The sequence below is a fragment of the Pteropus alecto genome, unplaced genomic scaffold (genome assembly GCF_000325575.1).
Source record: "Pteropus alecto unplaced genomic scaffold, ASM32557v1 scaffold78, whole genome shotgun sequence".
Taxonomy (NCBI): Eukaryota; Metazoa; Chordata; class Mammalia; order Chiroptera; family Pteropodidae; genus Pteropus; species Pteropus alecto.
The window spans coordinates 1,343,302-1,370,662 of record NW_006443124.1 but is presented as its reverse complement, the minus strand read 5'-3'; positions in this window follow the sequence as shown (position 1 = coordinate 1,370,662).

The window sequence follows — 27,361 nt, the reverse complement described above, 5'->3', positions numbered from 1 at the left end:
ACATATTTAGCATATTTAGGAATCTACTGAATACAAGTCACTGTACTTAATCTTAGTCAAGGACAGTAAGACAGATACTTTCATCAGTCTATCAGGACATAAAAACAAACAAGTACAAGGAAATAAAATAGACTAGAATTGCAAAGCACTTCTTTGGAAATTTGGAGGAGGGAAAGATCACTTTTGTCTGGAGACACCAAAGAGAACTTCCCTCAGAAGAGGCATATGACAGAGGCAATTTTAGGTTCCCAATGCCAAAGAGAACCACCTAAATCTTATTTGTACTTCGATGAGGATGTCTAAGCAATTATCTTGTGTATTTGAGTATCATTACCTGACCTACTTAATTCAAAACAACCCAATTTTCTTTTTCCTCAGCCACAGATTTTTGCCTGAATTATATGGCTAGTTACATCAATTCTAATCTTTATATAGCCCAAGTGAACCCCATTTGGTCCAAAAAGAAGTAATGAACTTCCACAGACTTTGCCCTCCAATGGATAGTTAGCATACTGCATTGACATCCAAGAAAATATAAAATTATGTCAAATCACTTATATATAAATATGCTGTTACCTACATGACTGCCTGTCCCTTGACTTTTCCTTTTTCTGCAAAATGGCCCCCACCACTGGGGCTAAAGACAGGATGGGGGCCTGAAGTCATGTCCTTATCATATGACTCCCCACCGTAGCAGCTGACTGAATCGACCTGGAATAATGAGGCTTGTCTCTTGCAGCAGTAGAGTTGGGGCACAGTTTGAACATCTTTTCATAGCTCAAACTGAGAAGATGGACATTTGGGAGCTATGGAATGCCTTATTTTGGCATGAGCATATGAGAAGAGATTATTGATTGGAAGAGAGGAATAAACAGATATGAAGGAACAACCAGAAACACAAGTATATGTAACCCTAGAGAGAGAATTACCAACACAGCAATGTTGCCTGATGATTTTTCTGGTCCTGGGTCTAGTTCTTGAGATTGTTATAATAAATTCTCCTTTATTTGCCTAAGCTTGTTTGAGCGTTCCTACTACCTTACAACCAAAAGAGCACTGATATTCACAGGGGGCCAGAAGGAAAAAAAATATATCAAATAGACTGAGTATGGGACAAATCATTTTGTTCTATTTGGCGAAGCAAACAAAAGCAATCCCACAGAAAGGCAACAGTTCACAAGATGTCATGTTCCAGCATCAACGACAAGCCCTGTGTGGGGCCTATGGCAGCCTGTGCCCCAGCTAGAGCTGGGAAGGCTCTGTGCCTTTCACACTCTCGTGACCACAGCAATTTGACAGCAGAGGCTAATGAATCTCACAGTTGGGGATGGGATGCCTTTGCCTGCTTCAGCAATGGAGAAAACCCAGCTGGCTTCTTCACTCAGGTACTGGGAAAAGTACACAGCAGGAAGCTGGTTTTCCGGGTCAAAAACAATCACTGAAAACTATCCAGGGGCCACTTTCAAAAACACAACGTGCACAGTAGGCAGGACACAGGGAGCTGCGAGAAAAAACCTCTGAACGTCAGTCTCCCTCTGAAGATAAATTTTATCTCTGCTGAGATCAAATTTTCCTCCTTTTTCTCTGCCTCTACGTCCATGACACGGCCCTCTAGCTTGTCTCTTTTCTGAATTTTCTCGGCTACCTGTCATGGTTGTTTGTCTTCTCTCTTCTACCAGAAAGACACTCTGTAGATAGGATTCAGGTTGAGTTCACTTCTAGATCTGCCAAAGTGCATAGCAAAGTGCCTCACACAGAAAATATACTAAAGGAAAAATATTTAAGAACATAGGCTCTGCCACTTACTACCTGTGTGATCTTGGGAAATTTTCTTCACCTCTCCAAGCCTTATTTTCTTTAGTTATTAAAAATAATAATAATAATAATAATCCCTTGCTCTTTGGATTGTGGTTAAGTGAAGATTAAGACATATGTAAAGTACCTTGCATGAGATAAGCCCACTACAAATAGTAGCTATTATTAGTAAGCAGTAGCCTTAGCAGTGACAGAACCACTGCACCCTCTTCTCTCCTGCACATTCTGTTATCATTGTCATACATGATTTCTATTTCAAACCCAGAAGGGCTCCAGTAGCAATGATGCATCCACTCCACCAGCAGAGAAAGCCAGACTAGGTAGAAAGCAGTTACACTAGCTAACCACAAGTTCATAGTAAGTGACTACCCTGTGCCTGACTTTAAAATGCACAAAAATTATACCTGCTCATGCCAAATTAGAAACAGCTTCCAACTGCCTGATGCTACATTCATCACCATGTCCCAGAAAGATGCTGACTGAAGGTTTTCAAAAACTTCAAAAGACTCTTGCAATAATTGCATATTCATTAGGCAAATTAGTTCTAGATTATTTTTAAAACCATAACTTGAAGGGAAAAAAAAGACCAACAAAGAATTCAATAGAATTACGCAGAAGTAGTGTTTAGAATATAAAAATGTAGAACAGTATTAATTCTTTCTGAAAGCATTAAATGGCAAATAATAATAATAATAATAAAGTGGGGAAGGGGGAAGGGAAACTGAAAATAAAAAGCCACATATAGAAAAAGAATTTGTATGAAATTCAGCCCTTCAGAAGTATATAGAATTTTTCTACCAGTTTGGGCTGGGGGTGGAATGTACACAGTGTTTCCACCTCTGACTAGAAACATCAATGGGAAAATAATAACCACTCTCATCATCATATTACATTGGCTGAAGTAGGTGATTAACACAGCATGACCCCTAAAACAAGTATCTGCTGGGATCTTGTTCACTCGGGAGCCACAATCGGGTATCAAAGACTGGGCTCCATTTTGTTAGCCTCCATTATTCCCCAAATGAGCATCAGCCACTTCACCCAGATGTGTTAACAGGGTGAAGAGTCAGAAAAAGCAAAGAAAAGCCACCAATGGAGTATCGGGTAGCTCACAGCTTCCTGCCTCGAAGTGCATTACAAAATGGGAAAACAAAAAAAAGCGTCCTAGAACACCAGCCCCAGGCAGGGCTCTTCATGACAGGAGCAGAGAGGAGTGAAAACGCTGGTGTTCACTATGCAGAAAGGTTAAGTGACGGCCCCACTCCTGAGGCCACATGTGTACAATATTAAGGTATAAATTAAAGAGCCCAGCAGTAGTTCCTGTCTCTTGCCAGTCCCCACTGAGGTTGTTCCTTTCACCATATGCAAAAAGCTGGCTGCCTTTCACCTGGCAGAAAAATTAAAAGGCCTGTTCCGAAGCCAACCCCATCTTCCATGATTATAAGCACAGTGCTATATTATAGAACTAGTGGACAAGGTAGGAATTGAAAAAAAAAAGATACCAGAATTAATTTATTACAAACTGTAGCTAGTATTCCAAAAGAAAGAAACAGAGAGCCATAGAGAAAAATAAGGGGCATTACTTACATTGGGGCAGGGGAACAGGCAGAGAAGACCAGTATTTCCAGGCAGTATAGCATAGTCGTTAAGAACACAGGCACCCCTGTCTGAAAGATTTGGATTTGAGCCCTGCCCCTTTCTAGCTCTGTGACTGACTTGAGGTAAGTCATTTCCCTCTCCAAAGTTCAGTTCCCTTATTTGCAAAATAGGAATAAAAATACCCGATAATACCTAAAGATGTAATGATGTAATCTGTTATCTAGAACTTAGCAGAAACAAATGAAAGAGACAACAGACACAAGAGAAACAAGTTGGTTCTAATAAATAGTTAAAAGACAGGTCACGGAAAAATAACAGAAATAGATAATCAGTAGCAAGGAAAAAAGGGGGCATCGCTAAAGATCTCAAATTATCCTCTATCCCCTAGATTAGGGGTCCCCAATCCCTGCACTGCAGACTGGTACCAGTCCATGGCCTGTTAGGCAATGGCAAAGCGAGCAGCTTCATCTGTATTTGCAGCTGCTCCCCAGCGCTAGCATCACCGCCTCAGCTCCACCTCAGATCATCAGGCATTAGATTCTCATAGGAGCACCAGTCCCTGGTGCTGAAAAGGTTAAGGATGGCCGGCTTAAACAACAAAAATTTATTTTCTTACAGCTCTGGAGGCTAGAAGTCCAAGATCAAGGTACTGGTAGGGTTAGTTTCCCCCAAGTCCTCTCTCCCTGGCTTACAGGTTACTGCCTTCTATGTCCTCATGTGTTCTCTCCTGTGTGTGTGCACCCCTGGTGTCTCTCTGTGTGCCAAATTTCCTCCTCTTTGGACATCGGGAAGATTGAATTAGAGCCCGCCAGAGAGGCCTCACTTCAACCCAATCATCTCTTTAAAGGCCCATTCTCCAAAGGAAGTCACAATCTGAGGTAGTAGGGGTTAACGTTTCAATGTGTTAATTTGGAGGGTCAATCAGAAAAGATGATGCTTAACAACTGGTCAGTTAGAATAGATGCTGGTTGTAAAGAACTAGCAAAGTGAACGGATGCAAATGAGTTATTGCTACAGTTATAATTATTATCACTAAGGTTTGTTAACGCTGCCTCTTAGGAATATGCCAGGTTTTTAGGCAGAGTGATCCAATGTTTCTTAGAGGTAAGATTCTGGGAGACAGAGCAGTCTTCAGCCAATGTGAACCTGAACAGCCTGCTTGTCTCTGGAATTACACAAATACCCAGAACCTTTAGCAGCTACCTTGTGAGAAGAGGTGGGAGGAGAACAGTGGGAGATCAGGCAGAATTTAGAAAGACTGAGATTTGAAGACAAAGACTTAGAAGAAGAGCATATACATGGAGAAAAGGAAATCACCATGACAAAAGCTAAGACAGCCCAGGGGGAGGAGGTCTCAGTGGGCTTGTTTCTGGCCTTGGTTCTAGTCCACGGATGACTGGTCAGAACTTTCACATAGTCAAGATGAACTCTTGGCATATCTCCTTCATGCCGTCCTGCTAAAAGAGAGTCTTCCTTTTCCTCTTTACCCAGATGGCTGCTTCTCTTATCCTCCTGTGTTATGTCAGGCTGAAGGCAGCAGAAGGAAAAGGAAAAGGAAAAAGGAAAAAATAAATAAAACCCTATTAAACTCTATCATCTTCTACATTGTCTCCTTCTGCTGCTTCTTCTCCTTGGTCAGGCTTTACTCTGAGCTTGCCACAGAGTAATGTACAGCATTACGTTTCTCATGTATGCCTCCAGTTAATCCTAATAATCTCAGTAGCTCTGTTGTTATTTTACAGACTGAGATTTAGTGACTTGTCAAAGGTCATACTAAAGAGTAAGTACAGAGCTGAGACTTGAACCAAGATCTAACACACTCGAAAGGTCCTGCGCTTAACCACCGTGATATCCTGTGACTGTACATCTAGGACAGAACGAAGCCTGGGGTCAGGTATTGACCAGCACCAGCATTTTGAATAGAGATTGTAGCCATGGGTGCTGTCAGCACCACTAGGGCACATTTACCATGGGGTCTGAGGTCAATGCCAAGATTTGAGGTCATGGTATTAGGAAGAACTGAGGATGCAGGAAGGCTTTCAAGTCCAAGACCAAGGTTAGGGTACAAGATGAGTACAAAGAAAGTTGAACAGTTCATCTTTGATTCCTCTTCTTCCCTCACTCTCTACATCCAATTAATCATGAAGTCTTATTGGTTCTCCCTCCAAAATAATTTTGTCATTCTTTTGCTTCTCCTCATCCTAATTACTACTCTCCTATGCCAAGTCCCCCGCATGGTATCTATGCTTCCAGTTTGGCCCCTATCATCCTTTTCTCCTACTGCAGCCAGAGTGTTCTTTCTAAAATATAAATCTGATCCTACCACTTCTCAACTTATATTGCTTCAGTAGCTTCCCATGGCCTTCAAGATGGAGTAGGTGACTCAAAAAAAGCTTCCAAAGCTTTCTATAGTTTAACTCTTCCCAACCACATCTCTCACTTCTGCCCTGTTTTCACTCTTCCATTAGTGAAAACATATAATATAACATGCGATGTTTTCTCTAGCCTCCAGATCTTTACAAATGCCATGCCTACTTCTAGAGGACTTTGTATCCCGATGCCTTCAAGTCTCAGTTTGGACGTTGCATCTTCTCAGAAGCCTTCTCTTTGAGATAGGTAAGAATTTGGAGGACAAAGCTCGTCTCACTGAAGCCCCTCTGCCACTGCTTCTTTCTACCTTCAACACTTACTAGAAAGGCAACTATAAGCCTTCATTATGGTCTCACAGCTGTTTTAGGAGTGCAATGAAATACTGAGTGTAAAGAGGGATGGTCTGTGTATTAATTAAAATGTGGGAGGTGGTGCAATTGCCTGTAATAAATACTAATTAATATTAGTATTTAATATTACTGAGAAAGGCAGGAGGCTCTGTGTATACAGAAGAAGGAAAGCCACTGACTCACAGGAAAACAGCCTTGTTCTGCAGAGAGTAATATCACTAGGTCACCTAGAAAGAGAAGGAATCAAAAAAACTTCAAACTTGGTAGTGTCCCCATCCCAGACACCTTCTGTCTCAAAATTGAGGAACCTCCTCTGGACTTTTCTGAGGAAAAATCCAAAAGAGCTGCTTTACTTCTCTGGTCACCCTCGGCCCAGATATCACTATTCTTTGAAAAGTCCTTTGTCATTAGTTTTCCATGTTAAATGAGAATGAACAGCATGAAGATATATAACTTTGCAAATGAACCAAACTCTTCTCTTCTGCCTTTGTTCTTTACCATAGGACAAAAGTATGCTACAGAGCCAATTACACATGTACACCCATACTCTATCTCCTCGCCAGGTCTGAGTAGTGCATGTCCCTGAGCCTGTTAGGAACCAGGCCAACAGCAGGTGAGTGGCAGGCAAAGCAAGCAGCTTCATGTGTATTTGCACCCATACTCTATCTCCTTGCCAGGTCTGAGTAGTGCATGTCCCTGTAGCATCTGTGCTTAGCCTATGTAATTGCCTCACCCATATCCACATACATAAGATCATAAATTCCCTGAGGACAGGGACCATGACTGAGTTGTTCACTTGTTAAATCCACTACCTACACAGTGCCTGGCTTCCATGGTGTGTTCGATAAGTAATATGGAATGGAAATTTACAACAGAAACAAACCACTCATCTGTATCACTTCCCATCTAAGACGGAAGATATGCGAACTAATTCCCCTCACTACCCACCCCCATCATGCGTTATGCTTTGCAGCAACAAGAGCTAAGTTGGAGAAGGGGAGGTCTTCCCCCAGGCCCACCTGGTGAGATCCTCCTATTTCCATGTTCAGAAAGGAAGAAAAATAAATGTTCAACTAAAAGAGAAAAAGCTGTGAAAATGCCGAGTTCGTTTAGGGCCAGTTTGAAGAAGTTTTTTTTAAACATCTGGACAAATTTAAAAATGTGCTAGGAAAAAAATGTACTTGAGGTCCGATTCATGAAATGGGAAGCAGAATATGGGCTCAGAACATCAATTACTTGCCCCTTTGTCTCCCCCATTTCTTTGAGAAAATGTAGTGAGCTAATTCTTACCATGCCAATATAATAAAGTACCCAACATTTGGGTAAATTATAGATTAGCTGCAGCAATTGTTCAGCCTTTAAAAAGAATTTTCCAAATTTAAAAAATAATTTTTTTTAATTTTAGTCCATTTTGTTCCATGTCCTATAGTTTTCAAAAATGCATCATAACAGCACTGAAAATGGTCTTGCGGCATTTTACCCTCATTTGGTTTAATTTTCCTTTTTTCTCAGCTGCTTTATTAAAGCAGGACAAATTGTCTCCTTAAGAGATAAAGGCAAAAAATGTAATAAAATAACTACAGATTTTTTTACACATGGTCAGTCACTCCTGGAGATGCTAAATGACAACAAAGAAAATCGCTAGGTTTATCTGGGAAGAGGTTCTCTCTCTGGTGATTACCATTTCAGGACTGCTGTTACTGAACCACCTGGCTGGGTGAACAGGGCTGTTCTGGGGTTGGAGCTATAGGGTCTTCTGACCTCCAAGTCTCCTGCTGACTTTTAAGAGGAAAGTATACAAAACATGGGGTCGGACTCAGCTCTGCCATTTGCTGGCTGCATGGCCTTAAAAAGCCATGCATTTGTCAGAAAACAATCAAAAGCTGAATTGAGAAACACTCTACAGGACAACTGGCCTGGACTCTTCAGAAATGTCAACATCGCAGAAGTTAAGGCCAAGGAACTATTCTGACGTAAAGACAGATGACTAAATAAACACAACTAAATGAAATGTGTTATCCTGGACTGGATGCTAGATTGGGGGGTAGAGGGGAGGAGGAATGCTATAAAAGACAAAATTATTCAACTGAAAAAATTTGCATTAGTTTGTTTACTGATGTGTTACCTTTTAGATTTTCTCCGCCCAGTAGAAGCTCTATGAAGAGGATGTTTTAAAAAAAAAAAAACTCATTTGCTTATATATCACTAGCATTTAGGACACTTTCAATGATGTCTTTTGAATGGATGTATGAATGAATGAATGAAGTCAGTTCTGCCAATCCATTTTCCAAAAACTGCCAATATTGTTCCCAACTCTGTGCTAGATACTTTAAAGCAATTATCTCATTTAATTCTTTCCAAATAAATAAAGTGAAGTAGATGCTTTCAGTCCTGTTCTACAGAATAGTAATCTAAGAATCTCACCAAGGTGCCTGACTCTATTGGGAGTTAGGGGCAAAACCAAGATTTGAACCAAGTTCTGACTCCAAAGCCTGTGTTATTCCACTGCGTGGTACAGCCTCAGCAAAGCAGGCATATTCACAGACTGCCCCTCTGATCCAAGCCTCTCATTAGCATCCTGAAATCATATGGGTACAGACTTGACAAGGCTTCATTTTCTTCTGCTGCTTATCTTTGACACGATGTCTTCAGCTGCTGTGGGTGATGGGAAGGCTTTTAACCCGGCGAATCAATAGCTGATCCCTGTCCACCTCCATCACTGGAGTGACACATGGCAGCCTCAGAGACATCTCAGGTCTTTAAGGCATCTTGTTTGTTGTCCTTGAGTCTCACTTTTGCAGTTTTCACAACATTAGCTTGTCCTTTGGATGGGAGATAAAACCCTCGGTAATCATTTAGGGCATGACTTGCATCAGCAGTAATGGTAGCTGCATTTTTGTCCTTGCTCCAAAAAAGTAAAAAGCCAGCATTGAGATTTTCTAAGGAAGTTTTTGTCGAATATTTATTAAGCTATCTATTGAGTTCCAGATACTGCTTTCAAGGAGCTTTCAGCCCGGTGGGAGAAATAAACAAACAATTAAATTAATGCCATCAGAAGGAAAGTACAGGAGACCATGGGACAGCAGTGAAATCAATAGAGGCTTTCCAGGGGAGATGAAATTTCTGCCAGCACCTAAAGAACAAGTGAGAGTTATCCAGATAAATGAGTGGAAGGTATCAGTGCCCTTAGCAGATGTAACTGTACATTCAATGGCCTGAAGGTGACAGAGCATGGCACATGAAAGTACTTAGGGAACTTCCAGGTGCCTAGAACATAAGGTGCAGCTATACAATCAGACAGGGCCCCAGGGTTTAGACTTTATCCTAAGGGCAACAGGAGGCCAATACTAATTTTCCACCAGGATGATCTTCAGATTTAGTTTGAATGATGGCAAGACGAAAGATAGACTGGGACTGGGACTGCTTCAGTCAGGGTCTTGCACCAATTATTTTAATGCAGATAATTATATGTAAAGAATTATTATTAGCCACACATTAGAAAACTGAAAAGACCAGGAAACACTGAGGCATCATAAATGTAGTCATGCAGGAAGCAGCTATCACTTCGAGGGCTGGAGAAGCGAAGAGGAGAGGTTGGTATTATTAAAATATATAAATGTAGAAGACGGGCACTGCAGTTTCAGCCCAAACCTCTGAGGAGAGGATGCTGCACCAGCTAATTCCTCAGTTTAGAGGATCCAGCACAGCTGGGACTTAGACTTCCAAGGAGAGGCTGGCTGATTGGTTCCAGTTTATTTCTTAAACACTCTCAGAACCTGCCTCAAGGAGGGCACCACGAAGCAGGTTCTGAGACTGTTAGATAAACTAACTGGAACCAGCTGCTGCTGTTTGAAGCAAGTGTCACAGGCAAGGTGAAGAAGCATTGCTGGGTTTCTTGGCTCCCTTCCCCCAGGGAGCCAGGTGAGAAATATGGTTAGCAGTGGCCAGACCCAGTATCACAAAGCTGAGGCTGAAAGGTGGGCTTGAAGCTGAGAGACGACAGTTGAACCACCACCACGTCAAAGACTTGGCTCCCTTCCCCCAGGGAGCCAGGTGAGAAATGTGGTTAGCAGTGGCCCAGACCCAGTATCACAAAGCTGAGGCTGAAAGGCGGGCTTGAAGCTGAGAGACGAGAGTTGAACCACCACCACGTCAAAGTTCTGCAGGCTTCCGTCTCCTTGCACACCTCCTTGACAGCCCGGGGGCTGAGGCCAAACTGGGGAGCAATGATTTAAGCTCCAGGGAGAGAGGAGCCCAAGGACAAGACCAAGCACATTCTGGCAGGCTGAAATCTGAGGAAGGAATTTGGCCATTGGGAGGAATATGGCGGCCCGACTTCCGCTCACTGCCAAGATTCCACTCTATCAGGGTCAGCCACATAGTGCACCAGGCACTCTGTCCCTGAGCCCCTCAATCTCACTTATAACCCCCACAGTGGAGCCCTTCACGAAGCTCTGACCTTCCCAAATAATTGCCTCAAGGTAAAGCAAAAATACTTCCACTATCCCTCCAGGAATCCTCTTTCCTCACCGTAAAGTTTAGAGTGCGTGAAGTTCCAATTCAGGTTAGCAGTGGAGCACGTGACTCTGGTCTGAGCCAATCAGAATGCCACATTTCTGGCCACTGTGATTGGTTAAAGATGTTCAGGTGACCCGATCAGACCCAATGGGGCTAGGAAAGATATTCTGTTCTGCCATATGAAACTTGATCTGGAATTATTGTGGGAACTGCTGCAGGCACATAACGTCCACAGGTGGGGAGCTTATTTGAATACAGGGCTACTATACCAAAATGCAGAGTGCAGAACCCAGAAATGGGTCCTGGTAGTATTGCTTGAGCCCTGAGCTGTAGCTGAAGCCGAATCTACTGCCAGGTCTTTTCAGTTACTTAAAGTTATTAAATTTCTTTTTTCTTATATAAGCCATTTGGAATAATGTAGTTTTTTTTTCACTTGCGGGGAGCTTATTTGAATACAGGGCTACTATACCAAAATGCAGAGTGCAGAACCCAGAAATGGGTCCTGGTAATATTGCTTGAGCCCTGAGCTGTAGTTGAAGCCGAATCTACTGCCAGGTCTTTTCAGTTACTTAAAGTTATTAAATTTCTTTTTTCTTATATAAGCCATTTGGAATAATGTGCTTTTTTTTTCACTTGCTACACACACAAACACAGAGAGATACTGATGTAGCACCAGTGCCTTACATCTGTCTCTTCACTTTCTCCATTTGCAAAATAACCATTTTTTACCCTCTTTCTGGATTACAGTAACAACAGGAAAATAGCTTCCCACAATAGAAAATACCACTATTAAACAAAATTAAAATCATTTAACTTCACTACTAAACTAAAAAAAAGCAAATTATGAGAATGATCTCATCTTGATTAAATCACCCCCTTTAAAAAGAAACATTAAAAATGACAATAACTAACTCTAACAAAGTTATGAAGAAACAAGTACACTTATGTATTGCATGTAACCATGTGAATTTGTATAGCTATTTTGGAAATCATATTGCCGTACATATTAATGGTCTAAAACTGTTTAAAATCTTTGACTCAGTAATCATACTCATAAATTTATCCTGCGAAAATAATTACATAGACCATTCTCTATTTGCTTGACCCTCCTAATCTAAGTCTAGTTCATCAATGTTCTATTTAAAGACTACTAAGACTGTACACCATACTCAACATAGGCAGTTTTCCTACTCATTTTCAGGACCCTGAATAATATTTCTATGTTTACTAATGAAGCTTGGGTTAACTTTTTATTTTGGAATTTAAAATAATCTAGTCAAATCTCTTTTGCATGTAACTGGTATTTAAATCTATTTTGAGTCTTTTGAACATTTATAGTTCAGCTCTCCAACAAGACTAGAAGCTTCTTGAAATAGTACTAGCTCTCATCCTTATAATAACTCATTATTTCAGTCAACAAACATGTAGTACATACCTACTATGAAGTGGAAACTGCACAGTTGCTAGTGCAGGGCCATACATAGTTGGTGAAGGATAAAGAGACTATGAAAAATATCTTCCTGGGAACATCTGCACATAAAGGAACAGGAGATAGAGCCAAGGGTAACCCCAAATGAATCAATCCTAACAATAGAATTACAGGTGGCTTCAGAAATTATCTTAGACTTCATAGGTTTTTCCCATAGTCCTAACATCTTAACATGAAGATGGACAATGATGGCATGCATTCAATTGTCCCTTTCTAGAGCCCAAGGATAATGAGAATATGGACTGCCTCTGCAGCACCTCAAGCTCCTTGAACTCTAGCAGCTCTTGGGGACGGGAGTTCCTTGAATATTACATGATGTTTCATAACACTGTGCCTTTAAACGTTTTCTTCTGTTTGTCTGGAATAACCTTCCCCACCCTGGCCACCTGATGAGTGCCGCCTTCAAGGCCTTACACAAGTGAACCCTCCTCTGTGCTGCTTTCCCTAAACCCCTCCTTTCCTGACCCATGCTAATGCCATTCCCTGAACTTATTCATGACAGTATCTCATGAGTTTCAGTAATTTACCTGGCTAATGTTTCCACAATACCATGAACTTCTTGAGGTTCTCATTCATCTTTGTATTCAGCATTTAGAGTAGTACAGATACGAAGTATGCTCAATAAATACTTATTGAATAGATTAGTGAATAAATTTTAAGCTGATTGTATTTTAATGTTTTTGAGAGTCCAGTTGATGGGGCATAAAATATTTACATGTATTTTTGTACAGCCAGTTCTGCAAGCTTGTATGTACGTGCACATGCGCCAGGTACACACACACCCACCCACCACCCCACCACCTTCACCATCTCACCCTGCAGGCCACAGGTGTAACCATGCTGTGTGGTTAAGAACATTAGCAAAAGAAAGCACACACACACACACACACACACACACACCACCTTCACCATCCCACCCTGCAGGCCACAGGTGTAACCAGGCTGTGTGGTTAAGAACATTAGCAAAAGAAATGCTTGACCAGCCAGAGATCTTCTCACAGAATAACACCATGTATCAATCACAAGAATTTGGGCTGACACATCAAGAGGTAAACATGTTCAGTGTTTTCACCCAAAGGATGACATTTTGTCTAATGATGTTAATGTTGCACCATAAACACATTACACTACCAAAAAAACATCAAAATAAAAGCCTGTCAGGTCAACAATTACAAATGGCAAAGGAGAGATAGATTAATTCCTGCAACAGTGAGTTTGAATTATCCAGACGACAAGTATTTAAAACACAATATGACATAGATTAATTAGTTCTGTGTCTTCATAAAGCAAGACCTTTTGTTTTGCTTGAAATACATTCCAATTTGTCTGTAAAGTATACAGATTTGGTTTACTCTATTTGCTCAGTCTTTACCTGAATTTTCATTCTGAATTTACCATTATCCTTTATTTATAGCTCTTCCCACAGTCATAATGTCTCCATTTAGGAATGCATTTAAACTTGTGAGGGTTAGTTACCAAGTAGATTTTCAGCAAAAGCAACCGTTTGATAAGAAAGAGGACATACAGGTGGACCTCATTTAAAGAAAGTCATGAAGCAACTGCCTAATAATACTCTAAATGCAAAACAAAACAAAAAAAAACTGTCTTTCAAATTTGTTCTCCATAAACTCCTTAAATTACATGCTTTGCTGAACTTCGTATACCAGTTTCAAAAATTTAACCTAATGAAGTTATCATATAGGTATGCAGTTATTTACCTTCAAGTTGCTTTACTATGGGATTATTCATAATAGCAAAAAAAGAAAGGAATAAAGACAAAGTTCCTAACAACTCTTCAAATATAGAAGAATTAGAGTTTTCAAGTACTGAAACACTATATAGCCATTAGAAATAACATTGGAGAGTATATAACAGGTGGGGAAATGTTTTTATATGGTGATCAGAGGGAAGAAAAAAAGCAAGTCATAAACAATATTTGGAGGCAGCCAAATTCATGCTCAGTGATTAAGAGCATGGATTCTGTAGCCAGACTGCTTTGGTTCAAATCCCAGTTCCACTTCTCACTAGCAAAATGACTTCAGGCAAGCTACTTAACCTCCTAGTGCCTCAGTATACTCATCTACAAAAGGGAGGTAAGACTAGGACCTAGATCATAAGGTTCTTGTGAAATTAAGATAATTTGAATAAATATAAATAAAACACTTAGAACAATGCCTAAAACATAGTAACTGCAACATTGGCTCTTATTAACATTTACAGTATGTTGTTTTTAAAAAGTGTATGAAAATATTACATGCATAAAAAAAACTAGAAATATGCTCCAAAATATTAGCAATGATTACGTCAATGGAAATAAGGGTAATTTTTAGTTTTTTCATGTTTATTTTTTACTATTCTAGAATAAAGATGCAGCATTTTTTAATTTTAAAAATTGATAATTTTTAACCAAATCACCTTATATGCTTTTGCTCTTAAAACATTTTATTAATAAAATATCATTTTAAAGACCAATATAGAGTTCTGGTCAAGATGGCGGACCAGGTAAAAGCAGGCTTCGCCTCTTCCCAGGACCGCATTAAAATTACAACCAAATTATAAAACTAACAACTTGGAGAACACCTGAAGTCTAGCTCATCGTAACACTACATCTGAGGATATAAACAAAAAGCCACAATGACACCAGTAGGATGGGCAGTGACATGAAGCAGGCTGGTACCACACCTGCACCTGGTAGTAGAGCAGCAAGAGGGAGACCATGGCTGCAGAGGCCCCCTGAAGGAACGAGGGGTCCTAGCCCCACACAGGAGCTCCCCAGCCTAGGGTTTCAGTTCTGGGAAGAGGAGTTCCCACAAACTCTGACGGTAAAAATCAGTGGGGATTGAGGCCATCTGGGTGAGATAGAAGGAACCTGAAAACCCAGAAACCTCACTTAAAGGGCCCGCGCACAGACTCACTCGCTCACAGACACTCACCCTGGGTGCCAGTGGAGGGTCAGCAGCTCAGGAGGTGCAAGAGAAAGACAGGGAGGCACTAGAGTGAAGGCTGGAGGGACAGCCACCACTGCTCTTTTATCGGGCCCCGCTCAGGGGCAGTCTGCAAATGGGTGCCATCTTGCCTGGGTTGAACCCGCCCCCTCATACAGCCAATTCTGAAGCTGCATTGGCCCAATGAGATCCACCTGCTTCACTCCTGTCTCCCGTGGACCCTGCCCCATCCAACCCACAAATGTTCCATGGCAGGCCTGTTGCCAGGTAGACAGCCCTACCCTGCACCTTCCCTGGGTCCTGCATTCATGGGCAGGCAGCAGCCTTCAGGTTGCATGCACCCGCACATTATGGTGGAGACTTTTGATGGTGGGCCACTGGTGCCAGCCTAAACTGCAGAATTGCTGGAGTCTGCAGCCCAAGGCAGACAGCAGCTGGCCTTGCTGTAATCTGTGACTTTTGTGAGAGCCCGAGGACTCAGCTCTGGCAGCAATCTACAGGTCACTCCTGATACCCTGCACCACCCAACTCACAAATCGCCCTAGGTGGACCCCTTGCCAGGCAATCGGCCTCATACTATGCTTTCCCTGGGCTGCAAATTGGAGAGCAAACAACAGCCCTCAGCTGTGTGGCCCAGGCATCCCAGGAGAGACTTTGGGAGGTGGGCCATAAGCCATGCCCTGAGCTACAGTATTTCTTGAACAGATATCAGGTGTCTGCAGGCCTGAGGTGAACAGCGGCTGACCTTGCTTCGATCTGAAACTTTTACAGGAAGCCACAGATTCAGCATGGTAACAAAACCTGATTCTGCATTAGCTGGGTGAGATCTGTATACTTTATCCCAATGACTCCCCGGATCCCCAACCCACCCAACTCCAGTACCAATGAAAGGATTTTACAGTTATGGAAACTTGTGGGTTACTGGCAGACAGCCTCAGGCCTTGAGGCACTCTGGACCTTTTGCTGAGCTGCCCCAGGGCCAGTTCTGGGGGTAAGTGACCTCGGCTCCCAGTGTAGTCTCTCCCACTTGCCTCCAGATCCAGGCAGCAACCATTCGCAGATCACTTTGTAGCTCCTACCAGATAACCCTGAACAATCAAAAGCAGTGGCTGACCTTGACCTACACAGGAGCCCCTCCAAATGGGCCTCAGAACCAACGCACCCAGAGGCTGGTGTCAGACCACAACAGAGCACCACCTGACTAGCCCCATAAGCAACACACACAAAGGGTGGTACATGAACAGTTTCATTAACCTGCTAGGGAAATCTCATTCAAAGGGGCAAGCCTATGGGCGTGGCCAATCCTCACAGCCCGTCAACCCGATAGTCAATCCCATCCACTGTTGTGCTAATAGCAATGAAGGGTTAGCTACAACAAAAGAACGTACAAAACTCACACAGGGAACACACCTAGAGCCTCTGGTGCAGGTGATGAGGGAGACTGCACCACTGGGCCACACAGGACATCTACTACATAAGGCCACCTGGCCAAGGCTGGAAGACGTAATGAATCTTCCTAATACATAGAAACAAACATAGAGAAATAACTAAAATGAGAAGACAAAGAAATATGCCACAAATGAAACAGGAGAAAACACCAGGGGAAAAAACCTAAACGAAATGGAGGCAAACAACCTACAAGAGAAGGAGTTTGAAACACTGGTTATAAGGATGCTCAATGAACTTAGGGGGAGAATAGAAGAATATAATAACTGAAATTAAGAATATACTAGAAGGAATCGACAGTAGACTAGATGAAGCAGAGGATTGAATCGGTGAGTTGGAAGACAAAGTAGCAAAAAACACCCAATCAGAACAGCAGCAGCAGCAACAACAACAACAACAAATAAAAATTTTTTAAAATATGAGGGTAGTTTAAGAAACCTCTGGGATAACATCAAACATACCAGCATCCATATCATAAGGGTACCAGAAGGAGATGAGAGAGAGCAAGGTATTGAGAACCTATTTGAAGAAAGAAAGACAGGAAACTTCCCTAACTTGGCAAAGGAAATAGACTTACAAGTCCAGGAAGTGCAGAGTCCCAAAACAAGAGGAATCTAAACAGACCTACACAAGACACGGCATCATTAAAATGCCAAAGGTTAAAGACGAAGAGAGAACCTTAAAAGCAGCAAGAGAAAGGCAGCTAGTTACTTAAAGGGTACACCCATAAGAATATCAGCTGATTTTTCAACAGAAACTTTGCAGGCCAGAAGAGATTGGCACAAAATATTCAAAACGATGAAAAACAAGAACCTACAACCAAGACGATCTACCCATCAAGGCTATCAATTCAAATTGAAGGTGAAACAAAGAGTTTTCCAGACAGAAAAAGCTAAAGGAATTCATCACCAACAAGCCAGAATTATAAAGAATATTACGTGGACTTCTGTAAAATAAAGAAGGGGTTAAAAAAAAAAACCCATAAATATGAATAATAAAATGGCAATAACTATGTACCTATCAATAATCACTTTAAATATAAATGAGTTAAATGCTCCAATCAAAAGACATAGGGTAGCTAAATGAATAAGAAAACAAGACCCATACATATACTGTCTTCAAGAGACCCACTTCGGATCAAATGATAAACACAGACTGAAAGTAAAGGGATGGAAAAAAATATTTCATGCAAATGGAAATGAAATAAAAAACCTGGGGTAGCAATACATATATCAGACAAAATAGATTTTAAAACAAAGGCTCTAATAAGAGACAAAGGGCATTATATAATGATAAAGGAATCAATACAACAAGAGGACATAACCATGGTAAACATATACATAGCCGACATAGGAGCATCTTCATATATAAAGCAATTACTGACCAACATAAAAGGAGAAATTAATGGTAATACACTCATAGTAAGAGACTTTTAACAGCCCATTGACACCAATGGATGGATCATCCAGACAGAAAATCAATAAGGAAACAACCACTTTAAATGACATACTAGACCAGATGGATTTAATTGATATTTTCAGTATTTCACCCCAAAGCAACAGAACATAGATTCTTCTCAAGTGCACATAGAACATTTTCCAGGATAGACCACATGTAAGGCCACAAAACAAGTCTCAAGAAATTTTAGAAGACTGAAATCATATCAAGTGACTTCTCAGACCACAATGGCATGAAACTACAGATCAACTACAAAAACTGGAAAATATACAAACACGTGGAGACTAAACAACATGCTACTAAATAATAAATGGGTTAACAACGAGATCGACGAAGACATCAAAAGATACCTAGAGACAAATGAAAATGAAAACAAAATGATTCAAAATCTATGGGACACAGAGAAAGTAGTCCTAAGAGGGAAATTTATAGCGATACACGCCTACCTCAAGAAACAAGAAAAAGCTCAAATAAACGGTCTAACCTTACACTTAAAAGAACTAGAAAAAGAACAGCAAACAAAACCCAAAGTGAGTAGAAGAAAGGAATAATAAAGATCAGAGTGGAAATAAATCAAATAGCATCTAGAAAAACAATACAAAAGATCAATGAAACCGAGAGCTGGTTCTTCAAAAGGATAAACAAAATTGATAAACCTTTAACCAGGCTCACAAAGAAAAAAAGAGAGAGGACTCGGATAAATAAAATCAAGAATGAAAGAAGAGGAGTCTATGGATTCCACAGAAATACAAAAAAATGTAAAAAAATACTACAAGCAATTACATGCCAACAAATTGGATAATCTGGAAGAACTGGATACATTCCTAAACATATACAATCTCCAAAGACTGAATCAAGAAGAAACAGACAATCTGAACCAGCTGATTACCACCGATAAAACTGAATCAGTAAGCAAAAAACTTCCCCAAAACAAAAGTCCTGGACGAGATGGCTTCATAAATGAATTTTACTAAACATTCAAAGAGTTAACACCTGTTCTTCTCAAATTATTCCAAAAAATTCAAAAGGAGAGAGGGCTCCCTAACTCTTTTTACAAGGCCACCATTACCCTGATTCCAAAACCAGACAAAGACAATACAAAAAAAGAAAATTATAGGCAGATATCCCTGATGAATATCGATGTAAAAATCCTCAACAAAATATTAGCAAACCAAATTCAGCAATACACTAAAAGTATCATACACCATGATCAAGTTGGATTTATCCCTGGGATGCAAGATTGGTTTACTATCCACAAATCAATTAATGTGATACACCACATTAACAAATTGAAAGATAAAAATCATATGATCATATCGATAGATGTGCAGAAAGCATTTGACAAAATCCAGCATTCATTTGTGATAAAAACTCTCAGCAAAGTGAGAATAGAAGGAACATACCTCAACATAATAAAAACCATACATGACAAACATACAGCTAAGATCATACTCAATGGGGAAAGGCTAAAAGTGTTTTCCTTAAGATCAGGAACAAGACAAAGATGCCCACTTTCACCGCTTATATGCAACATAGTATTGGAAGTCCCAGCTACAGCAATCAGGGAAGAAAGAGAAATAGAAGGCATCCAAATTGGAAAGAAAAAAGTAAAACTGTCATTATTTGCAGGTGACATGAAACTACATAGAGAGAACCCTAAAAATTCCACCAAAAAAAAACTGTTAGAACTAATCACTGAATTCGGTAAAGTAGCAGGATACAAAATTAATATTCAGAAGTCAGTTGCATTTTTATACACCGATGATGAACTATCGGAAAGAGAAATTTAAAAAATAATCCCACTTACAATTATATCAAAAACAATAAAATACCTAGGAATCAGATTAACTAAGGAGGTAAAAGAGCTATTCTCGGAAAATTATAAGTCATTGGAAAAAGAAACTGAAGATACAAAAAAATGGAAGAGTATACTGTGCCCATGGGTAGGAAGAATCAACATAGTCAAAATGACCATGCTACCCAAAGCAATCCATAGAGTCAATGCAATCCCTATCAAAATACCAATGGCATTTTTCAAAAAACTAGAACAAATAATTCTTAAATTTATATGGAATCATGAAAGATCCCAAATAGCCAAGGCAATCTCAAGAAAGAACAAAGTTGGAGATATCACACTACCTGCTATCAAACTATACTACAAGGCTATAGTAATCAAAACAGCACAGTACTGGCATAAAAACAGATACATAGATCAAAGGAACAGAATAGAGAACCCTAAAATAAATCTATGCCTATATATAGTCATTTAATCTATGACAAAAGAGGCAAGAACATACAATGAGATAAAGACAGTCTCTTCAACAACTGGTGCTGGGAAAACTGAACAGATATATGCATAAAAATCAAATTGGACAACCTTCTTACACCATATGCAAGAACAGACTCAAAAGGATTAAAGATTTAAATGTAACACCCAAAACCATAAAACTTCTAGAAGAAAACATAGGCAGTAAATTCTCTGATATTGCTATTAGTAATTTTTTTCTGATATATCTCCTCAGACAAGGAAAACAAACAAACAAAAATAAACAAATAGGACTACATCAAACTGAAAAGTATGATGTAATTTACTGAAACATAGGCAGTAAATTCTCTGATATTGCTATTAGTAATTTTTTTCTGATATATCTCCTCAGACAAGGAAAACAAACAAACAAAAATAAACAAATAGGACTACATCAAACTGAAAAGTATTTGCACAGCAAAGGAAACCATCAACAAAATGAAAAGACAACCTACTGAATGGGAGAAGATTTTTGCCTATGACACATTTGACAAGGGGTTAATATCCAAATTTATAAAGAACTCATACAACTCAACAACAAAAAAACAAACTATCTAGTTAAAAAATGGGCAGAATCCCTGAATAGGTTATTTCTCCAAAGAAGAAATACAGATGGCCAATAGACATATGAAAAAATGCTCAAGATCACTAATCATCAGAGAAATGCAAATTAAAACCACCTCACACCTGTCAGATTAACTATCATCAATAAATCAAAAAACAACAAATGTTGGTGAGGTTTTGGAGATAAGGGAACCCTCATATGCTGTTGGTGGGATTGCAAATTGGTACAGCCACTGTGGAAAACAGTTTAGAGGTTCCTCAAAAAATTAAAAATAGAATGACCTTTTGACCCAGCAAATGCACTCCTGGGTATTTATTCAAAGAAAACCAAAACACTAGTTCGGTTTTGGTCTATGCACCCCTATTTTCATGGCAGTGCTATTCACAGTAGCCAAGATATGGAAGCAACCTAAGTGCCCATCAATCAACTATTGGATAAAGAAATTATGGTTTATATATACAATGGAATATTACTCACCCATAAAAAATGAAATCTTAACATTTGCAACAACAAGGATGGACCTGAATGAGATAACTCACACAGAGAAAGATACATATCATATGATTTCACTTATATGCAGAATCTAAGGAACAAAAGAAGCGAACAAACTAAACAAAACCAGACTCACAGATACAGAGAACAAACTGGTGACTGCCAAAGGGGAAGGGGGTTGGGGGGTTGTGTGAAAAAGGTGAAAGGATGAAGAAGTACAAATGAGTAGTTACAAAACAGTCACGGAGATATAGAGTACAGCATAGGGAATACAGTCAATATTATTGTAGTGGTTGTGTGCAGTGCGAGATGTGTACTGGAGTAATCAGGGGATCATTTCATAAATTATATAAATGTTTAGCCATTGTACTATATCTGAAACTAATATAAAATTTTTAAAAATGTAAACAGAATCAATATAGTATATTACAATATAATACAATGTACACCTGCAGATTTTACTTGAAATTAAGTACAAATCCACTATTGTTGAAGACTTTGAAGTCTATGGTATAAAGTAAGGTATAGCTGTAGTTTTGTTTTTTTGCTTTTTATGTTTTATTATCTAGGATGTATGGCATTCAGAAATACATTCATTTATTCACTTAACAAATCTTTTAAGCACCTACTATGTGAATATAATAAACAAAAAGCCTTGCTCTCATGTAGTTTACATTCTAGTGGGGGGAAACAAAAAACAAAATATACAAGTAAATTATACAGTATGCTAGAAAATGCTAATTGGGTCTGAAAAGAAATGACGTAGAATAGCAGGGATGGGCAGAGAGGGCTGAGGGGAAGGAAAGAGAGTAGGCTATAGTTTTTAGAAGGGTATACATACTAAGCCTCACTGAGCAGGCACTGTATGCCAGAACTGATGAAAAGTCCTTTGATAAATACAAATATGCATTCCATTGTTTCATACAGAGTTAATGAGCACATAGTATCTGCCAGGTCTTGGGCTGGGTGCTAAGAATGCAGCAGTGTCCAAGCAATCATGGTTCCTACCATACTTTAAAAAGTATACAATTTTATGGTCACAATAATACACAATAAATCTACAATGAGTTGGGAAATACAGACTGTGCCTTTAAGATTTAATGCAGTTAATGCTTGAGAAGAATTTTGTGACATTTGAAGCTGTTTCGATTTTAGCTGCCTGTTATCTGACATTCCAAAATAAAATCACTAAAAATTTGCAGCCTACTTACTTAGAAGTTCACATCTGAGACCTCTGATTCTCCTAATGCCCCTCGAAGACCAAAAACAACAACAAAAATCATTTTAGAGATATGTTTTGCAAGGCAATGAAAAATATAAATTCAGGACTTTGAGTATTACTCACTAAAAATAGCAGCCACTTAGAAAGCTCCATCATATCAATCTCTATTATAAGTCTATAGTTAGTTTAGATTTCATTTCCGATCCACGAAATCTCAATATTCACTCATTTTCATTCAACAAATTTTTTATTGAGGACCTACTTTATGCCAGGCATTGCTAATAATTACAGATTGGTTACTTGTCAGGTGTCAGTAGTCTTTCCAGTATTATATACTCCTCATCAATGATTTTTTTCACTTTCAGATGAGACAAAAAATAAAAAGATATGTCTTATCTTGGAGTGTATAGTCTCCTGGACAAGAGAGAACCTAAATAAACACTATATATATATATCATTACAGTTGTGCACAGCGTGTGAAGAATAGGGTTCTAGGAAAGAGAATCACAGGGTACCTCATTCCCCCTGGAAGACATGGAAAGCTTCTTGGAGAAAGTGGCACTAGACATGGGACCCAGAGGAGGAGCAGGGAGAAGCCGAGTGAATTTTGCAGGAAGAATACGTTTGCCCCTTGCCACATGTTCATACACCGAAATGCTAAGGATTTGGGGAAATTGGGACCAAGACATAATATTTAACATAGGCAAGTTAGATATTAGTAGTTTTATTACCTTTGTACACACACGCACGCACACACGCACACACACCAACTTACACATGGGACAACTCATCCACTGCCAATTCATCCACTTGCCCAGGATGTGGCAAATCTGGGAGTCACAGTCAGGCTGACCAGAGCTGGTCACTGCCCCATCATGCACACCTCTTTGCTGCTCTCGACGTTCATGACACCAGGAAGTACCACCTCCCAGCTCTCATTTCAGTTCATGTGACACTGGGCTATTCTAAGGAGAAGCTGATTTCAGAACCATATGATTTTTTAAAAATTTTTTTTAAATTTCCAAATTCAGGGAGAAGAAATGTCAAAAACTGTCATTTAAACTAAGCTCAGTCTCACACTCTCCAGCACTCTGAAACCCACTCACCCCACCCCCAATAACACAGCTGCTTCGCAAATTTCTTTTCTGGAAAGAAAACATCACCATCAATTCTTTGGACTTTTGGAGTTTCCAGAAAGAGTCCCTGGTGTTTTGTGAAATGCAATGTCCACTTCACCTGGTTTCCTGGTGAAGTTACTCACTTCCTGGAGATGCACAGGAAGTTGAGCGTAAGTTCTGCAAACCTCTGAAAACTCCCAAGCAGAAAGCCAATTTTCTTTTACAGCAAACACAGATACAGACAGACAGACAGACAGACAGACAGAGCAAGCCACGCATCTATTTGTGGTCCTTCAATTCCCACTTGACAGGTGAGGAAAAGTGCCTGGAGTGCAGTGATGTGACCCCCACAAGTCTAACAGCCATTTAGATAATGTTTCCAAAAAGTCATTGGAACCCAGAGGTTTTCCAAATCATCAACAAGGCCCCCATCTCTCCCTTTCTGCTAAACATTAACCTGTTATGATTCTAGAACCAAAAGACCTGAATTCAAACCTCAAATCCTCCACACATTGGCTTTGTGGCCCTTGGGCACTTAACTGACATATCTGAGCCTCAGTGTCCTAATATGATGTGCTGGAAAAATATTAATTTACTTTCCTATTTCCCCTTTGATTGGTATTCTGCTATTTTTCACCAGCGGGGAAGTCCTGGTTTATAAAATGTTAAATATAACTGTAGTTTTAGTAAACAGCCACAGCCTTGAGCTCTCCAAAAACAAAAAACAAAAAAAAACCCCTCCTTCCAGCATCCCCAGAACCCTTCTATAATCCAGCAACAAAGGGGTTAATATCTGGCACATCTGAGACCTCTAAGACCCCACAACTGGTATTCTTCCTGACTGGCTGAGGCCTAAGACAAAGTTCCCAAAAGCATTTGTATACTTGCTCCCCACCATAGGTTCTCCCAGGGATCCCCAAGAGCTAGGCATGCTCATCCACCTGCCAGAGTACGTCCTGCTCTGGCAGACGTGGGCTGGAGGATGCCTCTGGCAACACGGCTAACCTCTGCACGCCCATGTGGACTACAGAGGCTCTGACTGCTCACCTCGGGATGGCATTTCCTAAAATCATCTCTGCGTGGCCACTTGTGGGAACTGAAGCCACCAGGAGCCAGGCTCTGAGAGAACCAGAGAAAGATGGGGACAGGAGGTGGTCAGGTCAGGAGATAGTAGGAGCCACACAGGCTCAGGCCAATGGCTAGAAGCTCCCACTCTCCAGCTGGCACTCCCAAGAGGGGAGAGTACTTTTTGGAGTCCTATTATTACCATGATTTTTCCCATTTCACAGATAAAGAAACAGATGAATGGAGAGGCCACTTAAAATCTAAGTGGCAGAGTCCAAATTGAAATGCAGGCAACTTGGTGATGGAGGGTGTGTGCTTACCCTTCATGCTGTGCCACCTCATTTGGCCTGAAGTATGGATTAAACTTAATTAAAAATGCCATTCCAGTAAATGACTTTCATGGCTTAGTTGATAGGAGAGAATTTGATCATATAAAAATTGTAGGCAATGTTATAAAATCTAGGAAAAAATTTTAATGTAATCGCTTAGTTCAGCAGAAACTGAAGAGATCTCAGGACCATGAACAATATTATTGATTTTAAAAGAAATTCTCTACTTTTAAGACTGCAAGTCACCTACTGACTATCAATTGAACAGAGAGGTGGGTAGAAGAATTGGATTTCATTCTCCGTGTCAAACCCCAGGGTGTCATTTAGAATGTGACAGTCATGCCAACAAAAGATCACACCAACAATGTCTACAAATCCACAAATGATCTGTAAACCATGACCATTTTAATGAACGATGTGCACTACAACTTCTATCACTTGGGAAGCAGTTTTTCAAGTTTAGTTCAGAGAATAAAAAGGAATATATGTTTAATTTTTTATGTATATCTTGATTTATACATTAACTCCTACTACTGTAATGCTTCTTTAGTATTTTTTAAAATACTACCCCTGCATTCACTTACAAAAGGGATGCTTCATAAGTGTGTATCAGAGCAAGCTAGCAAATTGATAGGAATCAGATATAGGATTCAAGCACCACAACTTCACTCCGAACAGCCCTCTGAATCTGGTGGTCACACAGACCACTCCTTGTCTATGGCTAAAGCCAAGTACAGAGAATAAAGACATCCAGATCAATGTTAAGGAACTATAGCAGATGTAGTTTAGTTTGTTTTTAATGAGGGAGAGGTACTCTCAGCATCCCTCCTAGGGGAAATCAACGCTCCCTTACTGCCTGTGGTTCTGTCAGAATGCATCAGGATGCTTTCTGCAGCATAAATTAAGAAAGAGAAAAAAACAAACCTGACAATGAGCCTCACATCATAAAACAACAATAAGAATTGTGAGACAACAATCTCAACAATAAGAAGCCAAAAGAGAAAGCAATTCAAGGATATCAAGGTCCCTTGTTCTTCAAAGAGCTAAGCAACCTTTTCCTGAAGCAATTCCACCCCCAGAGAACTTCCATTCCTGTCTCATTGGCCAGAATTGAGCCACATACACCCTTCTAAGACAAATACTCACGTGGGGAAAGGAACTGTCTCCATGGTGCAGATGCTTCAAAATGGTCGGTACGTTCCAGAGCAGCCCTCATGCAGCTTCACTGACCCAAGTCAGAGAGGGCACCCCTTGGGTTCAAGTTCCACATTCACTAGGAAAATTCATAAAGATAAACTATGGAGGAAAGGGAGTCATTTAACAGATTGATAGATAATTATTTCCCTTTCTATCAAAAGACAGCAAATACTGTCAAATAAAGCAATCACTCATCTTTCAACCCTGACTAAAATGTACACTAGCCTTTCAAAAAGAAAGCAAGAAAGCTCAATCCAAATTGAGAGCTAAATCTGCCATTCTTTTCCTGGTCTGTGAAACACCTGCTTGCCACCAAGTAACAATTGTATTACACCTTTGGAAGAAGCCAGATTACCAACGTAATCTATGCGGAGTAGACAGTTAGTGATACTTCTTGTATCTTTTGGAAATTTTTAAAGGCAAATTGTTTAAAATTCAGCTCACATGGCTTAAGCAACCCATTCAGAATTAGGTGGGTTTCCAATGAAGCTTGTTGATTCAGTAGCTCAGACATTATCACCAAGGACCCGAGGCATCTTGTCTTCTTTCTGCCTCTTACCTCTGCTACCCATGGAGTCGGCTTCATCATCAGACGCCATATGGTGAATATGCCCCATGCACACACAACAGCTCAAGTTTTATGCTTATGACAAAATGGCTGCCTTAGTTTCAGGCCCCGCATCCTTATCCTAAAGGATCTATGGAAAAGAAAATGTCAGTTCCAATAGCACTACCCAGGTCCTGGGATCTTTCGCTGTCCTAAAATCAGTCATTTGACTAAACCCAAATTAATAACTGCAACCAAGGGAGAGAATATGCAGGTTGGCATAGGTCAATCATAGCCTATCTTTTGAACTGTGTGTGGGATCAGTCCCACCCCCAAATCACATGGAAAGGGATATATTCAGGGTGTAATTACTGGGATAAGAGGAGAAGAAAGCAATGGTTATTTGAGTAACAAACAACAAATTCCCACTGCACCTGTCCTCCACACCTGAGTTCCTCTCTACATAAAGGAATGATTCCAGCGAGCCTCGTTTCCAAGGCTATTTCAGAGCTACATTTTACAAAACCACAT